The 22,953-nt window shown below is 44.7% G+C and overlaps 2 long non-coding RNA genes across 2 annotated transcripts; both read left to right on the top strand.

Annotated features, from left to right (window-relative positions):
- Nucleotides 1-7,733: 7,733 nt before the first annotated feature.
- LOC144324320 (uncharacterized) lies at nucleotides 7,734-14,205 on the top strand. Its single transcript, XR_013389863.1, has 2 exons — nucleotides 7,734-12,019; nucleotides 13,725-14,205. It is a non-coding gene; the product is annotated as an uncharacterized LOC144324320 (long non-coding RNA).
- Nucleotides 14,206-17,702: 3,497 nt separating this feature from the next.
- On the top strand, nucleotides 17,703-21,812 carry LOC144323116 (uncharacterized). The gene is made up of 3 exons (XR_013388652.1): nucleotides 17,703-18,328; nucleotides 18,950-19,195; nucleotides 21,423-21,812. It is a non-coding gene; the product is annotated as an uncharacterized LOC144323116 (long non-coding RNA).
- The last annotated feature ends 1,141 nt before the right edge of the window (nucleotides 21,813-22,953 follow it).

Raw genomic sequence — 22,953 nt, forward strand, 5'->3', positions numbered from 1 at the left:
GATGATTCTATATATATGCAAGAAAAAAAATCATATATATGATTTATATAATGATTCTATATATATGCAAGAAAAAGAAAATCATATATATGATTTATATGATGATTCTATATATATGCAAGAAAAAGAAAAAGAAAATAATATATATATGATTTATATGATCATATATACATACAAGAAAAAGAAAATCATATATATATGATTTATATAATGAATATATATATATGCAAGAAAAAAATCGTATATATATGATTTACATGATGACCATATATATATTATACATATGTATATATATACACACATTCCAGGAGCTGCACCTTCTGTAGGTGTGTATTTCTCTTATGCATATTCTTGGGTCAAGACTGACACAGTGTAGTCACATATATTTACACGGATCCTGAAAGGTGAGCGATTAACCCTGTAAAAGGCAACTGGCAGGTGCCTGAGGCATCGCTGGTGACGAAGGCCAAGAGGAGGGATTGGGGGCAAGATGACTGGCGGGGCGGCCCTTGCGACTCGGCAGACCTGAGATGCGCGGGATGGGATGGAGAGGTTGGTTGACAGCTGGCGACCCAGGGTGCTGGGCTCCACGGGGGACGGCTTCGCGGGCTTCAGCACCGCCTGCCTGGATAGTTACCGGGGCCCTGAGCTCACCTGGCCAAGGCCAGGGCAGGTTAGTGAGGTTAGTGCGTCGGGACCCGTCTGCACGGCAGCCCTCATTCAATCAGGCTAGTATTGCTTCTCTTTAGAAAAACCATCATCTCGAAGATGATTTGTTTGCTACATTATTTTACAAAAATACATCAGGTTTCATTCTTGTTTCAGAGTTTGCAATCTTGCCCACGCTACTCTTTGGTGTTAAATTCAGGGTTTTGCATAATGGTTCGCTTTTCTACATCGATAAATTTGCTGAACATACCATCGTCGTTGACATTAAGTAAAATCTATTTTATTAAAAGATTTATTTATTTATTCATGAGAGACACAGACTGAGAGACAGAGAGGCAGAGACACAGGCAGAAGGAGAAGCAGGCTCCACGCAGGGGACTCGATCCCAGATCCCGGATCACGACCTGAGCCAAAGGCAAGCGCCTAACCACTGAGCCACCCATGCGTCCCAGTAAAATCTGTCTCTCTCACTCTTTAAAAACAAAACAAAACAAAACAAAAACTAATATATATGTTCTTTACAAAACGTGTATAAGTTTTGGGGACAGGAGCTCTTTTGTCAGGTCACCCAATAATGCCTACTGTAGTGTCTTCTGCAAAGGGACCCATCAAATATTTGTGTTTATCCGAATCGTTCAGACTTCACTGAGAGGGAGGGAATAAGGCTGGAGGGAACGACTTGAAAATGTGCCTCGGCAGCAGAGGCAGTTTGTGTAGTAGTTGAACCCAGAAGCCTTCCAGTCAGACTTGTTAAAATCCTCACTCTATCACCTTGCCAGTTGTGTGACGTTGGGAAAATTTCACAACCGCTTGGAAAGTTTTTCTCATCTGTAAAAGGGGTAGAGGAAAGCAGAGGCTGGCTCTCTGGTAGGGTTATTGCGATAGTCAAATGAGACGATGCACATTCCGGTGCCTGACTCTAATATCGGCCACTATTATTAAGGTTTGGGGTCGGGGATACACATGGCCCATAAACATGTTTCAGGATGCTCAGCTATCTCTACTAAAAAAGCTGGAGGAATGTAGACTAAATCAATAATATAAAATGTTTTTGTCTATCAACCTGGCAAAATTTTCAAAGAGTTAAAATTCACTGTGGGTAAAGATGTAGGGATCAGCCCTGTCATAGGCTGGTGGAAAAATAGAGTGGCTACCACCTTTTATTAGAAGTAAAGTAGTGAATTTACTAAAAGTTAAACCATAAATGGGGTGCCTAGCTGGCTCAGTTGGTAGAGCATGCAACTCTTGATCTCAGGGTTGTGAGTTCAGGCCCCATGTTGGGTGTAGAGGTTACTTTAAAAATTAAAAATTAAAATTTAATTAAAATAAATAAAAATAAAAAATTTAGGGACACCTGGGTGGCTCAGTGGTTGGGCGCCTGCCTCTGGCTCAGGTCATGGTCATGGGATCCGGGATCGAGTCCCACGTCGGGCTCCCTGCATGGAGCCTGCTTCTCCCTCTCCCTGTGTCTCTGTCTCTGTGTGTGTGTGTGTCTCATGAATAAATAAATAAAATCTTAAAAAAATAAAAATAAACAACTTTAATTAAAAATTTAAAAATTAAACTATATGTGTATCTATGTGTATATACACACACACGCACACATACATACTGTTGAGTCAACAATCCTCCTATTAAAACCAATCCTTCAGGGATCCCTGGGTGGCGCAGCGGTTTAGCGCCTACCTTTGGCCCAGGGCGTGATCCCGGAGACCCGGGATCGAATCCCACGTCGGGCTCCCTGCATGGAGCCTGCTTCTCCCTCTGCCTGTGTCTCTGCCTCTCTCTCTCTCTCTCTCTCTCTGTGACTATCATAAATAAATAATAAAAATTAAAAAAATAAATAAAAAAAATAAAACCAATCCTTCAGCCAAACTAAAGGAATGACATTGGAGATATGCAATTTGGGTATCAATTGCAGCATTGATTGTAAATATCGAAACAAAGCATAAACTGAATGTCAACCGAGAAATAAACAGCTGAATAAATTCTTATATGCCCATGCTGTAGAATTTATGACACTGTTAACATAATAAATTGTATGCTGTACTGGCAAACACATGCACTAAAACTCTTTTTTTTTTGTGAAGATTTTATTTATTTATTCATGAGACACAGAGAGAGAGAAAGAGAGACACAGGCAAAGGGAGAAGCAGGCTCCCTGTGGGGAGCCCGATGTGGGACTCGATCCTGGGTCTCCAGGATCACGCCCTGAGCTGAAGGTGTCGCTAAACCACTGAGCCACCCGGGCTGCCCCTGCTAAAACTCTTCATGATAGAAGTGAGGTGGCTACACGGTGGCAGACTGGCAGCTCGAGGGCAAGCACGTCGTCTGGTTTGTTCATTGCTGTATCCCAGCATGCACAGAACAGTGCCTGGCACATAGTAGGTGCTCCATAAATATCTGTCGAGTTGAATTTCTGTCCTTAGTTTAAACACATTCATATGTAAATTCTCCTGTATCTTGAAAAGTAATTAGATCCAAGTGATTTATCTGGAGTAACATAAATTGAAAAAAAAATCTGATTGCAAATGCATCTATCGTATGATGGTATTTCAAAACACTAACAATTTTAAGACCATATAAATGTGTGTATGTTTTTTATTTATCCTTTTGAAAAATTGGAAGGTACACAGCAAACATAATGTTGGTGACTCTGGTGGATAGGGACTGGAAAGAGGGTGATACTCTTTTGAAATTATTTTAAAGTCTTTTTGGAAATTTTACTGTTTTCCTCCGCATTTTGGTCAGCAATCCCAGTCTCAAGTCAACTTCCATCTGCGTATTGAAAAGAGCGTCGGAGTCCCAGGATCGAGTCCCATGTTGGGCTCCCTGCATGGAGCCTGCTTCTCCCTCTGCCTGTGACTCTGCCTCTCTCTCCCTCTCTCTGTGTATCTCATGAATAAATAAATAAAAATCTTAAAAAAAAAAAAAAGAAAGAAAAGAGCGTCGGGTGTGGAGTAAGATGACTTCGGTTTGATTGCTGACTCAGCCACTAATTGGTTTCTTTATGCAAAGCACTTAAAATCTTTGCATTTCAATTTTTATTATGTATAAAATGGGAATTAAAATACATCCCCCCCCCCAAAAAATACATCCTTCCCAATGCTATGAGAATCAAATGAGAATATGGAAAGCATTTGAAAAAATAAATTACTTTTCAAATGTGAGGTGTTGTGGATGCTGTGCATTGAGGATAACATTTTGAGAACGGAATATTTCCTGTGCAAATGTGCAAAGGGCACGGGTATGTAGTATAACGGATCTGTGCTTGTATTCTTGTTCTGCTGATTATAAGCTGGTGACCTTGAACAACCCAAGCTACTTAACCTCTGAGGTCCCCAGGTTTTTCATTTGTTTAATGATAGTGGTAACATATATGATGCTCATGGAATCCAATGAGATTGTGTAAAGCAAGAGTATCAGTCACATAATAGATACTTAATAAATTGTAGCTATTTTTGTTTATTTGAAAATATGTTACTAGATTCTAAGGTCTCTAGTGTTATTACCTCAAATCTGATGTCCTTAAACGTTGTCTATCAACAGGGCCACCGTTATTGCTCTTCTTTTAGAGATTGGTAAGTTTAGCCCAAGTGAATGGTGCACATGGTAGAGGAAGCAAGCTAATAATTTTCCATGTTCACGGTCCATTCTTTGGGCTAAATTCATATTATAGACTTCAAAAAGCAATCAGCATTATGACACAAGAACGTAGCTGTGTGTGTAGGTGTGTGTGTATACATGTGCATATATATAAAGTCCAATCCCAGTACTCTTGGCTGCTTTCTTTTTCATTTAATCCATATTTAGCTACAGTTTGACATCTATAAGAGCTCTTTCTTTCTTTTTTTATTTTTTATTTATTTATTTTTAAAGATTTTTTTATTTATTATTCATGAGAGACACAGAGAAAGAGAGAGGCAGAGACGCAGGCAGTGGGAGAAGCAGGCTCCATGCAGGGAGCCCGACATGGGACCCGATCCCAGGACCCCGAGATCACACCCTGGGCTGAAGGTGGTGCTAAACCGCTGAGCCACCTGGGCTGCCCTCTTTCTTTTTTTTTTTTAAATCAGTGTCAGTAATTTATGACGTACCAGACTCCTCCTGCTTCAGATGGACTTGGCATCAGAGATCTCAACTAGTTTACCCTCTATTTTAGACTTTAGACGACTTCCTCTCCTAGTTTCACTCGCTAGACTTGAAGTCAAAGCCGTTCTCCTAGGCCAATCCCAAAGAATCCACACCCTACCTTAGGCCCAAAGGATTTTGTAGTCATGGCGACCAGCAATGGGCCTCCTGTCGGTCTGCTGGACTCTTGGGGGAATTACCTTTATACACAGTTACTGTGCAGACTCTGGCTCAGGGATGCTGATCCTAACATCAATTCTTGCTTGCATTTGCTCTGGGCCAATTTAGCCTGAGAATTTACATCCAAATAAAACATTTGTTGATTCCTGCCATCGATGTTATCTGTGACCAACCAGGAGAACAGTACTCACTTTTTCTTCACAAATGTAAATAAATATTCAATGAAAGCTAGATTTCATAGAGATGGCTTTCCATTTGTTCTGCTATTAATACAGACCTTTAAAAAGCAATTGTGGTTAAAATACACATAATATAAAATTGACCATTTTAACCCGTTTTAAAAAAGTGTACAGTTCTGTGGCATTAAGAACATTCATCATTGTGCAAGCATCACTGACATCCAACTCTAGGATGTTTTCATTTTCCCCAACTCAAACTTTGAAAAACTAAGTTCCTGTTCTCCCCTCCTCCCAAATCCCTGGAATGCTATTCTTTTGCACCTCTGCGTTGCCTGTTTCTTTCTCTCCATTCAGGACCAAATGTTGCTCATTAGAAAGGCCTAAATTTAGCCTCCATGCCCCTACTTTATTATTTTTTTCAGAACATTTGTCAGCATCTGGAATTATAAAATATACATTTACTTGTCTACTTGTACACTTTTTACCAGCATGTAAATACCTTTAGGGCAGGGATTTTATCCTATTACAACCTTCTTCCCAGTACCTAGAAATGAGCACAGCAAATAATAGGTGCTTAATATTTGTTGAATGAATCAGTGAATGATTAATTTTTCAGAATTATTAGTAATTAACCCATCCACCAAAGCCCAAGTCAAGTCTTGCCTTCTCCTTAAAGCTGTTACTGAGTGGCCCAGCCCTCACCAATATTCCCTTCCTTCGAAGTCTTAGAGCAATCACAATATAGTCAACTGACAACTAATTGGAATATTGGGGGCAGTGGCAAACTACAAGAGGAAAAGATGGACATGGATAGCTCTAATTAATAATAAAATCTAGTCATAGTCAAAATCTAGTACAAAATGAATATGGTATTTATAGTACATCTAAAATTTAATTTAATTTAATTTATTTGCTTGTTTTTTAAGTAGGCTCCATGCCCAGTAGGTGCCCAATGCAGTGCTTGAACTCACAACCCTGAGATCAAGACCTGACTGAAGATCAAGAGTCCGAGCCTTAACCTACTGAGCTACCCAGGCACCGCAAGAGTACATCTAATATTTTAGAGCAATATTTTTTGCTTTATAGATTCCTTCCAAAAGGTGAAGGTTATACAACTACTTTTAGAGTCTCGGAGAAGCTATCTTCTCTTCTTTGACTGCAAAAATCTTTAGTTCAATGCAGAAGAAACCAGAGCAGGGCATTCACCGAGTCTCCTGTGATAGGTTCAAACCATCACCGTATTTTCCCTTCCAATAGGAACGCTTTTTAAAAAAATGGCCCCTCGCTTTTCTCACTGTGTTTAATGCAAATGACAAGGATGGAGATGGGTTGATCTTTTCCCCTCTTGCCGTTTTTCCACTTGTTCAAATATTTTGAAATTTTCTTCAATGTCAGGATGTCGACATTTTGAATCATACTTAAACTTTCAGATGTCCAACAAGAGAGTGTAGCTCAGATTTTCATAGGACAATGACAGAATGTCTGTCTATGGCACAATATTGTAGATTGTCTCTGTTTGGTGGGGGTTTAATGCTGAGCGTATGATAATAACTAATAGATGTCTTTTAACACGCAAGTGTTGTGGCCATTTTAATAATTTTTTTCACAAATGGAATATTGCTTGTTTATTTATTTATTTATTTATTTATTTATTTATTTATTTATTTATGTAGGCTTCATGCCCGGTGTGAATGTTCCATGGGGCTTGAGCTCACAACCATGGGATCAAGACCTGAGCAGACATCAAGAGCTGGACACTTAACCCATTGGGCCACTCAGGTGCCCTAGAATATTGCTTTCGAAATGTTCTTTAGCTAATGTCCACTTAATACACCACCAAGACATGGTTACTATGATAATTATATTTATGTGCTCTCTTACATAATTCTCTAATTTTTTTTGCATGTCTTGTGTTTCAGTCAGGCCATAATTTCCTGTTCTTTTATTTACATCATGACACATAGCACAGTTGAATTAGGATGAATTTGCAAGTGCTCACAAGTCAAGGAACTCAGTTCTAACCAGTTTAGGTAAAGACGGACTAGGTATCTGATGAAAACCAAAGGAAGAGTCTATGCAACAGCACATCGATGAGGAAAAGTATCAGCTGGACCTCAGGAATAACTAGAAATAGAACCCTTAGCACCAAAATGATTAGAGAGAGAGAATCAGTATCCAGAAGGGGTGCTGTTTCCTAAAGGAGGACCAGTGAAGACTCTGGTCAGGCAAAAGAACATATAAAAACAAAAATAAATGATGGAAGGGGACTTTGAGTGGAGATGGCCCAAGTCTGGTGCCTGAACTCTAAGGACAGTGCCTGGTAAGCCCATCACCACTGATAACCCTCGTCCACTAGACCTACATGGTCACTAGACCCTTTCTAATTTTGTAGAGGACATAGCTATGGATGTCAAACACCAGATGGGAATCTTTATTATTATTATTTTTTAAAGATAGCATTTATTTATTCATAGACACACAGAGAGAGAGGCAGAGACACAGGCAGAGGGAGAAGCAGGCTCCACGCAGGGAGCCCGACGCAGGATTCGATTCCGGGTCTCCAGGATCACACCCCAGGCCAAAGGCGGCGCCAAACTGCTGCACTACCGGGGCTGCCCAGATGGGAATCTTTAATGATCTCTTGAAGTTTCTTCTACATTTAGAGTTCTCTGATTAATTGAGAAACAAATTGAATAGGGGAAGTTAGAACAACTGGGTATTTCACGCTTCCTGAATCCCACCTCTCTTCTGCTTATGAGCTCACATGCCCACATGCTCAGGTGCCTGAAACTCCCTCACACTGAAGCAGAAGGTATAGAAGGTATCTGAGGACATTAGGAAGTTCCCATGCCCTGAAATCACAAAGTATGATGAAATCACGAGATGATTTCTTGCTAATGACAACTGGCCTGGCTCCAAGCTTCTGTGAGGGTCATGTGATTGGCTTGGCAGAGGGAGTATTATTATTATTATTATTATTATTACTATTATTGCTTTTCCTGCCTTATGTTTTACAAAATGTCATCTTGAATAACCACAGGACCTTTCATACTGAAGAGTGATAGTGGAATAGATCGTGCATTATAAGGAAAATCAGGTAACTGAAAAACAGCACAATTCTCTAAGAACTGGTACTTAAACTTCAATATACTGTCTGGAAAGAAACTGGAACACGTGAGAAGGAAAGATGACGAGTCACATAAGTAGGTTAGGAAGGAGCAGATTAATTTTTTTTTCTTGAGAGGGAAAAATGCTGTTAAACTACTAGATTCAGAAAATCCAACCAGTGTTTTATGGAAAATAATGTGCAAGGAACTTTTCCTCTCTCCTTTTACTAGTTCCATATGTGACACACAGACATTCCAAAGGCTCGAGTTAAGTCTCAATTTCAGGGAGTGTCTGGGTGCAGCAGGGTTCATGGACTGGGCACCCAGACAAAGGGTTGGGTTTTACATCAGAGCAGAGGGGGCTTGAGAACAGGGATATGGGAAGGGTTGGTGTCAGGATCCCAACAGATCTTGGTCACGCATAGACACTGCTTTACTTATTTCTGGACGCGTAAAAAGTGACCCCAAAACTTTGTAGCTGAAAACAACACACATTCATTACCGTACAGTTTCTGGGGGATCAGGTGTTCAGGAGGCCTTGGCTGGGGGGTTTTGGTGCAGAGTCTCTCATAAGGTTCCATTCAAGCCATTAGCCAAGGTTGCGGGGTGTGCTGCTAAACCTGCTCCCACGGGTGTGATCCAGAGGCCTTAGTCCCCCTCTGACTGTCGGCCGGAGGCTCCAGCTCCTCGCCGGGTGGGCCTCACCACACCCCACGGCAGATTCCGAGACACAGAGAGAGAGCATCCAAGACGGAAATCAGTCTTTATAACTCCCTCCTGGATGTGACATGCCATCACTTGTGCCATATGCTAGTGTCGCACGGGAGGGGTGCTAGCAGGAGGCGGGCGTCGCCGGGCGCTGACTTGGAGCTAGTCTTTATTAAGACTGTTCCCCCTCGGAAATGTCAGGTTAAATCTGAAATCTTCCTAATAAGGCAGCCCCAAAGCATACACACGTTTTTGTTTGAGCAAATAGCATTTTGAGGGAGGTGGTGACTGTGCTACAAATATTTATTTACTTATTTATTTATTTATTTATTTATTTATTTATTTATTTATTTATAAAAAAAAAAGTTTATTGATTGATTCATGAGAGACAGAGAGGGAGAGGCAGGCTCCCTGCGGGGAGCCCGACCTGGGACTCGATCCCTGATCCCCGATCCCCGAGGAGGACTCTCAACCGCTGAGCCACCCCGGCGTCCCGGTACAAATATTTAAAACATGGATCAGCAAACAATAGCCCTTGAGCCAGATTTGACCCTGCCTATTTTTGTATAGCCTGTGAACTAAGAACGGCTTTACATTTTTAAGTGGTTGGGGGAAAAAAAAGAAAAAAGAAAAATTTGTATCCGATGATGTGAAAATTACATGATTCAAATTTCAGTGTCCAGGGATCCCTGGGTGGCGCAGCGGTTTGGCGCCTGCCTTTGGCCCAGGGCGCGATCCTGGAGACCCAGGATCGAATCCCATGTCGGGCTCCCTGCATGGAGCCTGCTTCTCCCTCTGCCTATGTCTCTGCCTCTCTCTCACTGTGTGCCTATCATAAATAAATAAAAATTAAAAAAAAATTCAGTGTCCATAAATCAGGTTCTATTGGAACACAGCTCTACTGGAATGTGTGTGTGTGTGTGTGTGTATGGCAGGATAGGGGGCAACTTTCTAGAAGTTAATTAGATATAGTGCATTTAGCCTATCCAAAACTATAATATAGAAAATATAGAAATATAATATAGAAAATACCTTTCCCAAAGGTATTTTGACTGCCATAACCCTTTCCTCAGAACTAACATTGACATCACTGAGTGTACCAGGGTCCTATAAATGGGTGTTCCCATAGCTGCGGAGAAATACTGCAGGAGATAAACAGCTGAGGAGGGTGCCCGTTAGGTCTCGGGTGTCAATGATATGCAACAGATTCGCATCTGAATTTTTAAAATAAAAATTTAAAATTTTTATTTAAAAAAAATTTAAAATAAAAAAAACATCTACAGTGAATTTTTAAAATAAAAAGAATCAGCCTTTGTTTTGCTCTAGTTGTGTGTGAGGCACTCAGGGGGACTCTGGCCTCCCGCCCAGTGCGGACCCCTGTTCTCCCATCCTCCAGATGCCCCCCGTCTTCGGTGGGGCAGGAAGGGCAGGAAGGGCATGCGGGCAGCCGATGCCCAGGAGCCCCCAGGAGAATGACAGTCAGTCCATGGTTTCTTTGTCACAGCAGCGGCATTAGGTTTGGGGCGACATAGATTCATTATCACCAGGCTTGGGCTACACAGGAGAGAGGAGGAAAAAACAGGTGGTGGCAGCGGTTCGAAACGCTTCCTTCTATTCATCCTGATTTTATGTCAGCAGAACCCCCGGTGCTCAGTGGACTGGCTCCCAGGCCCGCCCCACGCCGCGCAATCCTCGTGGGGTGCTGAATGCCTGCTTCACGCTGGCCAGGCCCCACGAAGAAAAGGAGTTTGGACACGAGTCAACCAATGGTCAAGTCCTGAGGAGGCCGGGATTTCCATCTCTGGGGCTGTAAACGGGGTTGCTGTCATTCTGAGGCCTGGGTGTTCCACTTGAATCGTGGGAGCCCTCCAGGAGCCTTCTAACGAGTAGATTTTACAGCTTCGGCAAGTGGGCGGTAGTGGAATCCCCCCCCCCCCAACACGCCTCGGTACCTTGGCATGATGATTACTTTGAACAGAAGGCAACTGAGAAGAGCCATACAAGGAAAACTCTCTCCAGTCTCCCCATTTGCCTAAAAAAAGGAGGACATAAGCTTGTAAAGATGTAGCCCCTGGGGCACCTGGGGGCTCAGTGGTTGAGCGTCTGCCTTCGACTGGACTTGGGGGTCCCAGGATCGAGTCCCGCATCGGGCACCCGCATGGAGCCTGCTTCTCCCTCTGCCTGTGTCTCTGCTCCTCTCTCTGGGTCTCTCATGAATAAATAAATAAAATCTTAAAAAAAAAGAATAAACCCAAATTCTAACTACATTTTTGAGTTACTCGCCACTGAGTACTCCATGAGTTAAGTGTGATGTACATGTTACTAAACCTCTGTTTTTCTCTTGTTAATGCGTCTTTTGTTGGTCTATTTTGCAGGGACCCAGCTGATGAACATGTGATGGGTAGAAGAAAAGGAAAATTTTCTTCCTAAATTTCCTTCCCTACATAAGTCAGAGTCAGTTCTCCTATCTGGCAAGGAAATAACAATAGAGTAGGGGTGGGAGTGGGGATGGTGTAGTCAGAGGATGTACACTAAGGTTTTAATAGGAACAGGCTTTTAAAAAATTTTCTTGCCTGTATTCCCTAACGAATATGAATAATGAATATGCATTACTTTTATGATACGAAGTGAAAGGATAATCATGTTATTTTTTACAAACAGGATCAGAGACAGAAATGGGACCTGGGATGTACTGGTTACCCCAATTGAGCCCTTAGTGTAGATCTGATTTTTCTGGGAGTTAAGGAAAAAAAATTGAGACAGGAAACATATGGGTTATTTAGTTTGATAAAAAGCAAACATCTTTTTCTAAAGAGATGTGGCTTTTCCTGGCATTGAATATAAGGAGAAATCTTTTAAGTGTGTGGGTTCTTGTTTAAGGGACGCTGAGTAATTTAATAGATATCTTGAAATGTCGTTTTGCGAAAGACAGAATGTTCTTCAAGTAGCTTCTTTATAGAAGTATGCTCTCTAAACCAAGAGGCTCCCATCAAATCTTAACATGGTGAAGACGCTTCAGCAACAGGCCAAAATAATAAGCTCAAGGTAAGTTTGATTGTCCAGATACTACCTGATGTAGGTGATGGACCCGAGCTCTCACACTCACCTCCCTCAGAGTCACATAATGAAGAACCTCATTGATTCATCCAAAGTAGACCCAAATCACATTATTCTTAACAATGGATGCATTTATGGTTAGTTTATGGCTCACATTTCTCAGCAAACAGTGGAAACGTAATAAAACTCATTCAGTAGAGCTCGTTTCTCTTTTCTGGTCTCCAGATCGCTCTGATGCCTCTGTGAGGACCAGGTACAGCTTTTGTCCTCAGCAGGGGACAACCTAGCTCCTGTCTATCTTATTCAATAAAGCAAAAGTCCAGTTTGGTTCATGGAATAGCTGCCGTTTATTAGGATCAAGCAGGAGCCTGAGGGCCTTACCAACCTACCAAAAATGACATCTGAAGGACTTCTGCTTTTGATATGCCGTTGCACCAGATAGTCTCAAGAGAGTTCTCTTACAAAACAACTAGAACTTACATAACACCCAACTTTTATGACACTGCTTTTATCACAGAAAATAGGGAATTTTCCAAAGGAAAAAAAAAATCCCAGTGAAAACCCCATAAATTCCAGTGCCTCTAAGAAGGTAGACTTGAGCAGGAGCAAATGAAATTGCACTATGAGCCCTGCCATCCAGAGAGTAAGTTCTTGGGCCAGCTTCAAGATGGAGGGGAGGGGGGTGAGGAATGAGCCTAGGGCTCCTCATGCTCCACATATGGGCTAAGAGTAGTTGTAGATTTGCAACAGTCCCTGGCTCCTCGAAGAAGTGAATAAAAAATCATATCTGGAGGAAGGAAGCATGCTCAACTTAGGCCACGCATAATTCAACAGATGAATATCAACCAAATACCGACTTTCAATCAAAGATCAACTAAACGTGGGGCACTTGGGTGGCTCAGTTGGTTAACCAGCTACCTTCAGCTCAGGTCACGATCTTTGGGTCCTGAGATCAAGCCCTGCGCTGGGCTCCCTGCTCAGTGGGGAGTCCGCTTCTCCCTTTCCCTCTCCTCCTCCTCAGGCTCTCTCTCAAATAAATAAATAAAATCTTAAAAAAAAAAATCAGTAAAACCACACAGATAGAAGATTGAGTTTCCACACATATAATTAACAGCAAACTTAGACCATCAGGAAATTCAAATGTTAGAATCTCGGATAGGAAATATAAAATGGTTATGAATTACATGTTTAAAAACTCAAAAGATGAAATCACAAAGATGATCTAGGTCGAAAGAGACTGTAGCTATGAAAAAGCATTTCAAACCTGATGGGACTGGGTGATAGCAATCTATTTCCAAAAAAAAATCCCATAGATTTTGAGAAAGACTTGAATATCCGCCAACAATAGAATGGACAAATTTTGGACGAGAGAATACCATATTCAATGAAAATGAACAAACTCAGCTATATGCAATATCTCAATGCTAAACCCCAAAAAAACAAACCAAAACAAAAAACCAAAAAACCCAAACCCAAACCCAAACCCAAACCAAAACCAACACAAATCCCAAGCCAACAAAATCCTCAAGAGTACAAATAGGATTCTAATAGTTCCAAAATAAGCATAAATAAGCTAGAGTAGTCAAAATAGTTTGGCGTTGGCATAAAAGCAGACATGCAGACCAATGGAATAGAATAGAATAGAGAGCCCAGAAATAAACCCTTGCATTTATGGTCAAATGATTTTCAACAGGTGCCCAAACCCTTCAGTAGGGGAAAGGACAGTTCTTTTCAACAAATGATGCTGAGAAAAACTGGATAGCCATATGGAGAAGAATGAAGTGGGACCTTTACCCCCCCCCAGCATATAAAAAAAAGTAACTGAAAATGGATCCAAACTATACCACTCTCAGAAGAAAACATAGGGGAAAACCTCCACGTTGGATTTGGCAGTGATGTTTTTGGTTATGATGTCAAAAATATAGGCAATAAAAATAAAAATAAATTGGACTGCTCCAAAATTAGAGACTTCTCTGGATGAAAGGACACAATCAATAGAATGACAAGGCAACCTATGGAAAGGGACAAAATGAGAGTCGTATTTCCGATAAGGGGTTAACATTCAGGATATATAAGGAGCTTCTACAACTCAGTAACCAAAAAACCCCCAGATAACTTCATTAAAGAATGGGCAAAAAAAAAAAAAAAAAAAAAAAAAAGGAACAGGCAAAGAATTTGAATAGACATTTCTCCAAGGAAGATATGCAAATGGCCAATAGACATATGAAAAGATGCCGAGTGTCCCTAATCATTAGGGTAATGCACATCAAAACCACAACACAGTATCACCTCACATCCCTTAGGATGATTGTTACCCCAAAACACCCCAAAAAACCCCAAACCCCAAAACCAGAAAATAGCAGGTGCTGAAGAGGATGTGGAAAAATGAGAACTCTTGTGCACTCTTTGTGGGAATGTACAACGGGCAGCTGCCGTGGAAAACAGAAGAATTTCCGCAAAAAAATTAAGAAATAGAATTCCCCGTTTCTGGATACATACCCAAAAGAACTGAAAGAAGAGTCGTACAGTCACGTTCACAGCGGCAACATCCTCGATGGCCCAAAGGGGGGAGCAAACCAAGTGTCCACGCCAGGTGGATGGACCAGCGGGATGCGGTGTCCACGCACAGCGAGACATTACTCAGACCTAGAGCGGAGGGAAATTCGGATCCATGCTGCAACGTGCGTGAGCCTTGAGGATGCTCTTGCAGAAAAGCTGGTCACCAAAAGACAAACTAGTAGGATTTCGCTCAGACGAGGGATCTAAAGTCACCAACTCGCAGAGACAGCAGGCCTGGTGGTGACCAGGGACCCTGGGGGAGGGGGAAGGGGAGTGATTTAATGAGGATGAAATTTGGGGTCTGCAGGATGCAAAGTTCTAGGATCTGTTGCCCAACAATGTGGAGGCACCCAACATCACAGAACTAACTGTGCGCTCAAAAACGATCACGGCGGAAAACATTTGTGTTAACGCGAATCCCACCACCATGAAAACCTTTAGGAGAACAGGCAACATCGCCGTACGGTTTAGAAATCCACTCGTCTGGGATCCCTGGGTGGTGCAGCGGTTTAGTGCCTGCCTTTGGCCCAGGGCGCGATCCTGGAGACCCGGGATCGAATCCCACGTCAGGCTCCCGGTGCATATGGAGCCTGCTTCTCCCTCGGCCTATGTCTCTGCCTCTCTCTCTCTCTCTCTCTCTGTGACTATCATAAATAAATTTAAAAAAAAAATTAAAAAAAAAAACAAAAAAAGAAATCCACTCGTCTGTGGGCACTTAGGCGCCTGTGAATTGTGAAGGAAACCCTGAAAATGATGACCCTGGAGTCGGGCAGTTGTGGTCTCAGCGGGGAGGGAGGAACAGGAAGGGGAAGGGCCTAAGGGGGTGTGTAGGCTGTTGGGAATGTTCTATTTCTCTTGTGGGTGGCGGTTACCTACATATATTTAGTTCATAATTTTTCTTTGAACTGCTTATGTTGTATGTGTATATATGTGACTTTTTTTTATCTTCATAAAAACCATTTTCTTCAAGCTGTATGTGCACCTAAGTGCATGTGGGTGTGTGTGCATCAGGTTTTCACTGCTGCTGGAACAAGTCACTAAAAAATTGGGAGTGTAAACAATACAAATTAATTATCAGACCGTTCGGAGGTCAAAAATCCTAAAATAGTGTGTTGGCAGGGCTGCTTTTTTTTTTTTTTTTTGACAGCCACAGGGGAAAATATTTCCTTAACTTTTTTTAGCTTCTAGAGATGACTTGCATTCTTGGGTCATGGCTTTACCTTCTGTCTTCAAAGCCAGCAGCAGAGCATCTTCCAGTCTCTCTCTGGGTCTCATCATACTGTCTTTTCCTGACTGTGACCCTCCTGTCTCCCTTTTATAAGAAACCTTGTAATCACATTCGGCCCCATTGGATAATCCCTGATAATCTCAGGGTCTCGAGATCCTGACCCTAATCATATTTAAAGTCTCTTTTGCTGTGTGAGGTAATATATGTACAAACCGCAGGGGTTAGGATGTGGGCATCTCTAGGGGAGCCATTGGTTAGCCTATCACAAAATGTTTATTTTTTTAATTTTTAAATTAAAAAAAAAAGATTTTATTTATTTATCCATGAGACACAGAGAGAGAGAGGCAGAGACACAGGCAGAGGGAAAAGCAGGCTCCATGCAGGGAGCCCGATGCAGGACTCACTCCCGGGACCCCGGGGTCACGCCCTGAGCCCAAGGCAGACACTCAACCACTGAGCCCCCCAGGTGTCCCCCACAAAATGTTTTTTGTTTTTTTTTTAATTATTTTTTTTCTTCATTTATTTATGATAGTCACACACAGAGAGAGAGAGAGAGGCAGAGACACAGGCAGAGGGAGAAGCAGGCTCCATGCTCCGGGAGCCCGATGTGGGATTCGATCCCGGGTCTCCAGGATCGCGCCCTGGGCCAACGGCAGGCGCCAAACCACTGCGCCACCCAGGGATCCCGCCACAAAATGTTTATTAATTTTTCTTTTCCTCTTTTTTTTTTTTTGTATTGACTTGTTAGTTTTATTATTACTGGGTTTTGAGACTTCCTCATGTAACCTAGATACAGTACAGAAATGCGGTCTGCAAATATTTTCTCCCAATCTGTGCCTTATCTTTCTGGTTTTCTTAGTGGTATCTTTTAAGGACACAAGTTGTTAATTTTGAAGAATTCTAATTCATCACTTTGTTTTCCTTATGGATCACGAATTTACCGTGGTATCGCAGAAATCTTTGCCTAACGTGAGGCTGCAGCATATTTTTCCTCTTTTTGTTCTGCAAGTTTTCTAGTTTTATGTTTTGCATTTAGAGATATTACACATTCCGTGTTAATCCTTGCGTAAGGTGCGAGGCACGTATCTTTTCTTAGGACCTCAAATCTTGAATGAATAATGCAAAGACTAAAATATGGTTGGAATTCGTTGGTGGAACCGGTGGATCGCGGTGTCTGTTCCGTAGGGGCAGCAGGCTCTTGGCCGTGTCCCCCCCCCAACCGAGGAGCCTCGATCTCTCTCCTCGAGGATGACAAGGCAACCGGGCTGATGATCAGGGTTGTGTTTGTGTTCAGCAAAACACGTCCAGTATCCCCAGATAACATCAACCACGGACGAAAGCATCTTCCTCAAAACCCAGCTTGAGATGATACATGCCCTTTACCTACCACCTTGAAAAAAATACTAAAATCGAGGATTTATTATAGGGACTGAACACGCATAAGGCTGCTTTACATCGCACCCTTTATTTGAGAAGTTATGAGAGGAAACCTAAGCGGAACAGCATAATTTTTATTTATCCCAATGATGTTAGATTGACATACACGCTGATGTCTCAGAATATTGCTCGTTTGGCCCATTCCTTAACGCACGTCTCTGTTGATGTGTCTCTTCTCAGAGATTTCCCCCTTATTATTATTATAGCCTAATATTACAGTTGCTATTTGCTTGACATTTGGGAAAGAAAGGAGATGGAGTATGAGTCTTCAAAACACTCTGGACCTTTATTTTATTTGATTTATTTTTTTACTTTATTTTTATTTTTAATTATTATTATTGTTTTTCTGCATTTTTAAATTTTAAATTCAATCTGCCAACACATAGTGTAACACCCAGTGCTCATCCCATCAAGTGCCCTCCCCAGTGTCCGCCCCTGGTTACCCCATCCCCCCTCCTGCCTCCCCTTCTGCAGTCCCGCTCTGGACCTTTAAGTGCTTAAACACGATTTCTAGGTTCACCTTTACTTTGATGCTGTTGTTCGACCCCCCGGTTGACACAGATACTTTCTGAGCGAGCACTCAGCAGCGCTAAATGCTCCAGGATCAGAGATGGGACAACAGGGCCTTGGCTCTGGGTCGATCGGGGTTTCCATCCGAGCCCTGGCACTCACCAGACCTTAGAGAGTTTCCTGGTCTCTCTGAGCCTCGGTTTTCTCTTCTGCAGAATGGGCGCACCGACACCCTCCCCGGGTGCACAGACCCTGCTTCATAAACACGGCTCTGGGGGGGAGGCCCCGAGGCTGGGAAGGGGCCGATGACATTCTGCAGGGCCCTGACCGCAGAGGGCTCCGGCCTGGCGCCCGTCCCCACTGTATTCTCTGCCTTTTGCTTTTTACCTACTTTTTTTTGTCTCCGTGACAAAGCACGCGGCCCTCCCCTGGACGGCTCTGCTGTTCCCATAGCAACCCAGGTTCTATTTAGCCCCGGTTTGTGGCACCACAGATTGGCTTTGTGGCTTGTGAGATCTCACTCTCTAAAATAGGGGCTGAGCAGTCGAGCAGTCGCAGAAGCGGTGAGCACGCGGCATCTGTCCCCGAGGGGGAGCCTGGCCGCCTCGCCCTTACCTCTGGGGGGCCCCTCTGGCCCCCTGACCCCAGAAGATGTGGCCTGGCCACTGCCCTTAGCTCTTCCGTTTCCCTCCCCTGCAGTTTCCTTTTTCTGCACTGCCTGCTTTCTTAGCGGCCACCAAACCCCAGCTCTAGGCTCCTCACTGCTGTGAACCTGACTCAAGGGGTTTCCTGGGCATTACACAAAGTTTCTTTCTTTCTTTTTTTTTTAAAAAGATTTTATTTCTTTGAGAGAAACAGAGCTCAGGAGAGAGCTGGAGAGAGGGAGGGATGCAGGGGGAGGGGGTGGGAGAAGCAGGCTCCCCACTGAGCGGGGACCCCCCCCCCCCAGGCTCCATCCCAGGACCCCGAGGTCATGACCTGAGCTGAAGGTGGACCCTTACCTGACCGAGCCACCCAGACGCGCCCTAAACACAATTTCTTATATTTCAGAAAAGTCTTTATTCTGGGAAATTTCATACATAAAGTAGTGGGTGGTATCGATCACCCCGATTGAGTGGGTATCATTCATGACCTCGGTGGCGCCCACCCACTGTGCTCCTCATATCTCTGACTTGAATTTCAAGCCACTGCACGTCACAGGCCACGATATTCCAACAGCACCGCCCAGACACACGGATCATCGCGGTCGCGGGCGTCTGTGCGGGTTTAACACGAGCACAAGGGAGACCGTGACCCCAGAGGTCGCCTTCCCCACCCTCGGAGGACGGGATGCGGGTGGCACAGCTCTTGCCCTGAAGGTCGAGCTGCAACGCGGATTTCCCGCCTGTCATAGCGCTGCCATTCAAACAGCAGGAGCAAAGCATGTTCAGGTGGGGACAGAGGTGGCAAAGCCTGGAACCCAGAGGAGGGGGACAAATAAGCCCGAGCCTGATCCTCGCACTGAGCGTCTGACACCACTTGGGGCCCTGGGGTGGGAAGGAGAGCTGGACCCGGGCCTGGGGGCGCACCGAGGAGCAGAGTGACATGAGGGGACACTGGGGACCGAGGAGCAGAGTGACATCAGGGGACTGTGGGGACCGAGGAGCGGGGTGACACGGAGGGGATGGTGGGGACCGAGGGTGGGGCTGACATGGAGGGGACACTGGGGACCAAAGAGTGGGACTGACCCGGAGGGGACACTGGGGACTGAGGAGTGGGACTGACTCGGAGGGGACACTGGGGACCGAGGAGCGGGGCTGACCCGGAGGGGACACTGGGGACTGAGGGGACTGGGGACACTGTCCCCCGACACGTTGACGTGGAAGGGACAGTGGGGACTGAGGGGTGGAGCTGACCCGGAGGGGACAGTGCCTACGGTCACGGGCCATGGTGGCCGTGCTGGTGCCGAGGCTGACTGTGTCCGGGGAGCGCGCAGCCCGGTGGCCCGGTGGCACGACTGCCCCACGGAAGGGCTAATGCCACAAGGCGGCGGGAAGCCCGGGGGCGGGTCGTGGGCCGCGGGTGGCACAGTGGCCCGTCACCTGCTCCTGCGGAGGGGGGACCGCAGCCCGCCGGCCCCGGGACAGTCCGGGTGGGCGCAGCTCGGGGCGCCGGCAGGAGCTCGAGGCCGGGACAGCAGCCACCGCGCAGTGACCAGGCCGGGGACAGCCTGCGGAGGCCTGGTGGGGCGCCCGGTGTGCAGGCCGCAGGGCACCCCTCAGTGTAGCTCTTAGTGGCGTTCACAGGTGCTGGATCATCTGCGCGCGTCTCCTCGTTGCTCCATTTATTCCATGGACGAGAGAAAACTAGAGTTTTCTGTGTAGGTACGAGTGTTTCAGCCGCTGTGGAGGAGAGGGGCCCGCTGCTGGCCACCAGCATCAAAGGGGAATATAGACCTGGGAGGCCAGTCCTCCTCCTCCTCCTTCTCCTCCTCCTCCTCCTCCTCCTCCTCCTTCTCCTTCTCCTCCTCCTCCTCCTCCTCCTTCTCTTCTCCTCCTCCTTCTCTTCTCCTCCTCCTCCTTCTCCTCCTCCTCCTTCTCCTCCTCCTCCTCCTCCTCCTTCTCCTTCTCCTTCTCCTTCTCCAGCCCTTACCACAAAGCCTATTGATCGATTTTCAGCAACTTTGCAGGGAGGACCAGTCGGACGGAGTTCGTTATCTTGCAGCCTCCCTGTCCTGCGGGGACGAGCGGGCCCGCGCCCCCCGACACGCCTGTCCCCCCCTCCCGCCCCGCTCTTCAGCAGCGTCTGCTGGATGAGACTCCAGTTCAAAATCATCATCGCCTGCAAAATACGATCTCATCAATCGTCCGTGCATTTACATGTATGATGAAGCACACCAGCAACTGTTTTCCAGCAAAAACCTTTATTTATTTTTTAAAGATTTTATTTATTTATTCCTGAGAGACACGTAGACAGAGGCAGAGACACAGGCAGAGGGAGAAGCAGGCTCCCTGCAGGGAGCCCGACGCGGAACTCGATCCCGGGACCCCGGGGTCACGGCCTGGGCCCAAGGCAGTTGCTCCTCCACGGCTGAGCCACCCGGGCCTCCCATTTTCTGTCTTTATCTTATTTTTTTAATGTAAGTTCTTTTTTTTTTTTAAGAGTTCTTTTTTTTTTTAATTTTTATTTATTTATGATAGTCACACAGGGAGAGAGAGAGGCAGAGACACAGGCAGAGGGAGAAGCAGGCTCCATGCACCGGGAGCCCGACGTGGGATTGGATCCCGGGTCTCCAGGATCGCGCCCTGGGCCAAAGGCAGGCGCCAAACCGCTGCGCCACCCAGGGATCCCCTTTTTTTTTTAATGTAAGTTCTTTATACACTAGGGAAATCAGCCTTTTGTGTGTGATGTTAGCATCATTTGTTTTCAGCTTGACATTTGTCTTTTCGATTCATTTGCGGTGCTTTCCGCAGACGGGATTTCTAACTTCCGTGCAGTTGAGCCCATCAGCCTCTTAGGGCATCCCCGTTCTGGGATCACAAGAATAATTTTATCCTGTGTTTTCTGATAGAGCTTTCCCGATATTTTTAATATGGACGTTTTTGATCCATCTGGAATTTATTTTGATATAAAGCGTGAGACGTGGAACTCACATTTACCAGTTTTCTTTTTCCCCAGGCTACGCAGGACACCCCCACTTACCGAAGGGCACCTCGCCATCCCGAGCATATGCGTCACCTGCCTGAGCAGCCACACTGGGGCCTTTGCCAAAGACTGTGACTTCGAACTTTCGGGTGCTCGACTTCGGTCTTGAGCATTGCGACGAAAAATGATTTGAAAGGAGGATTGTGTAAAGGATATTCATCTAAGGGTTCCCCCCCGGGGGGGCTCAGCGGGTGAGCGGCTGCCTTGGGCTCAGGGCGTGACCCCGGGGTCCTGGGATCGAGTCCCGCCCGAGTCGGGCTCCCCGCAGGAGCCTGCTTCTCCCCCTCCGTCCAACACTCTCCCCTGCTCCTGCTCTCACTTGCTCTCTCTCTCAAATGAATAAATAAAGTTTTAAAAAAGGATATCCACCTCAGATTTTATCTATATGTGTATGGTTGTGTTTATTTATCCACCGGTTTTATTTCTGGATTAAGATCAATGATTAGAGAGTTTTCTATATGACTCCTATCTTTTATTTTTTTTTTTAAAGATTTTATTTATTTATTCATGAGAGAGGCAGAGACACAGGCAGAGGTGCCCCAACTCCTATTGTTTCAATGGTCTTCAGAAGAGAAGCCTTTTTCTTTTTCTTTTTCTTTCTTTTTTTTTTTTTTTTGAGAAGCCTTTTTCAAATGGAGTGTTTACTTCCTTACCTCAGATTTGTCAAGAGATTTTAAGACATTGGTACACAAAATCCAGGATTGTGTTTGTTGCAGGGATATTGTATTGATAGGCGTCTATACAAAAATACAGTGATTTTTTTTTTTTTTTTTTTTTAAGGAATGAAAGATCAAGGAAGCTTTGCTTCGCCTGTGGAAACGGTGGCTCTCTTTGGGGCTGATGTGAATTTAATTAATTAATTTTGGCTGCCATGTGCCACGGACTGGAGGTGACCATGGGCCAGGTATTGCGTGGAGCTTGCAGGTTCTTTTTTTTTCTCTTTTTTTTGAGCTTGCAGGTTCTGGAATGAGGCAGGCCTGGAGCAAATCCCAGCCCGCCTTCTGTATGAACTCTGCTGATGTGGGCAAGTCATTGAACTTCTCTGGGCTCGCTTTCTCCTCTGTAAGACGGGATGATGACCATACCTGGCTGGTTAGAGTGGGGGGGATTAAATGAGTTTAAAATTAAGGATTTAACACAGTGCCAAGGCATAGTAAACATTCAATAAATGTAAGCTCTTATTATTGTGGATTCAGGTTGATCAAAGTGTTAAAGAGAACGTGATTCTGAAAACCATCGACAGCATTTGGGGAATTAATAGAAGCCTTAGGGGCACTGACATCCGTCCCTCTCATAAAGAGGTGAATCATTTGACTTCTGTTTTCACTCTTAGAAACCGGGAGGGGGGGGCTTGAAAGTATCCTAGAAACTCTGGGCTTGGGGGCACCTGGGGGGCTCAGCGGTTGAGCATCTGCCTTCAGCCCAGGGCGTGACCCTGGGGCCCGGGATCGAGTCCCGCATCGGGCTCCCTGCATGGAGCCTGCCTCTCTCTCTGCCTGGGTCT

Source organism: Canis aureus, chromosome 11 (assembly GCF_053574225.1).
Source record: "Canis aureus isolate CA01 chromosome 11, VMU_Caureus_v.1.0, whole genome shotgun sequence".
In the NCBI taxonomy this organism is placed as follows: Eukaryota; Metazoa; Chordata; class Mammalia; order Carnivora; family Canidae; genus Canis; species Canis aureus.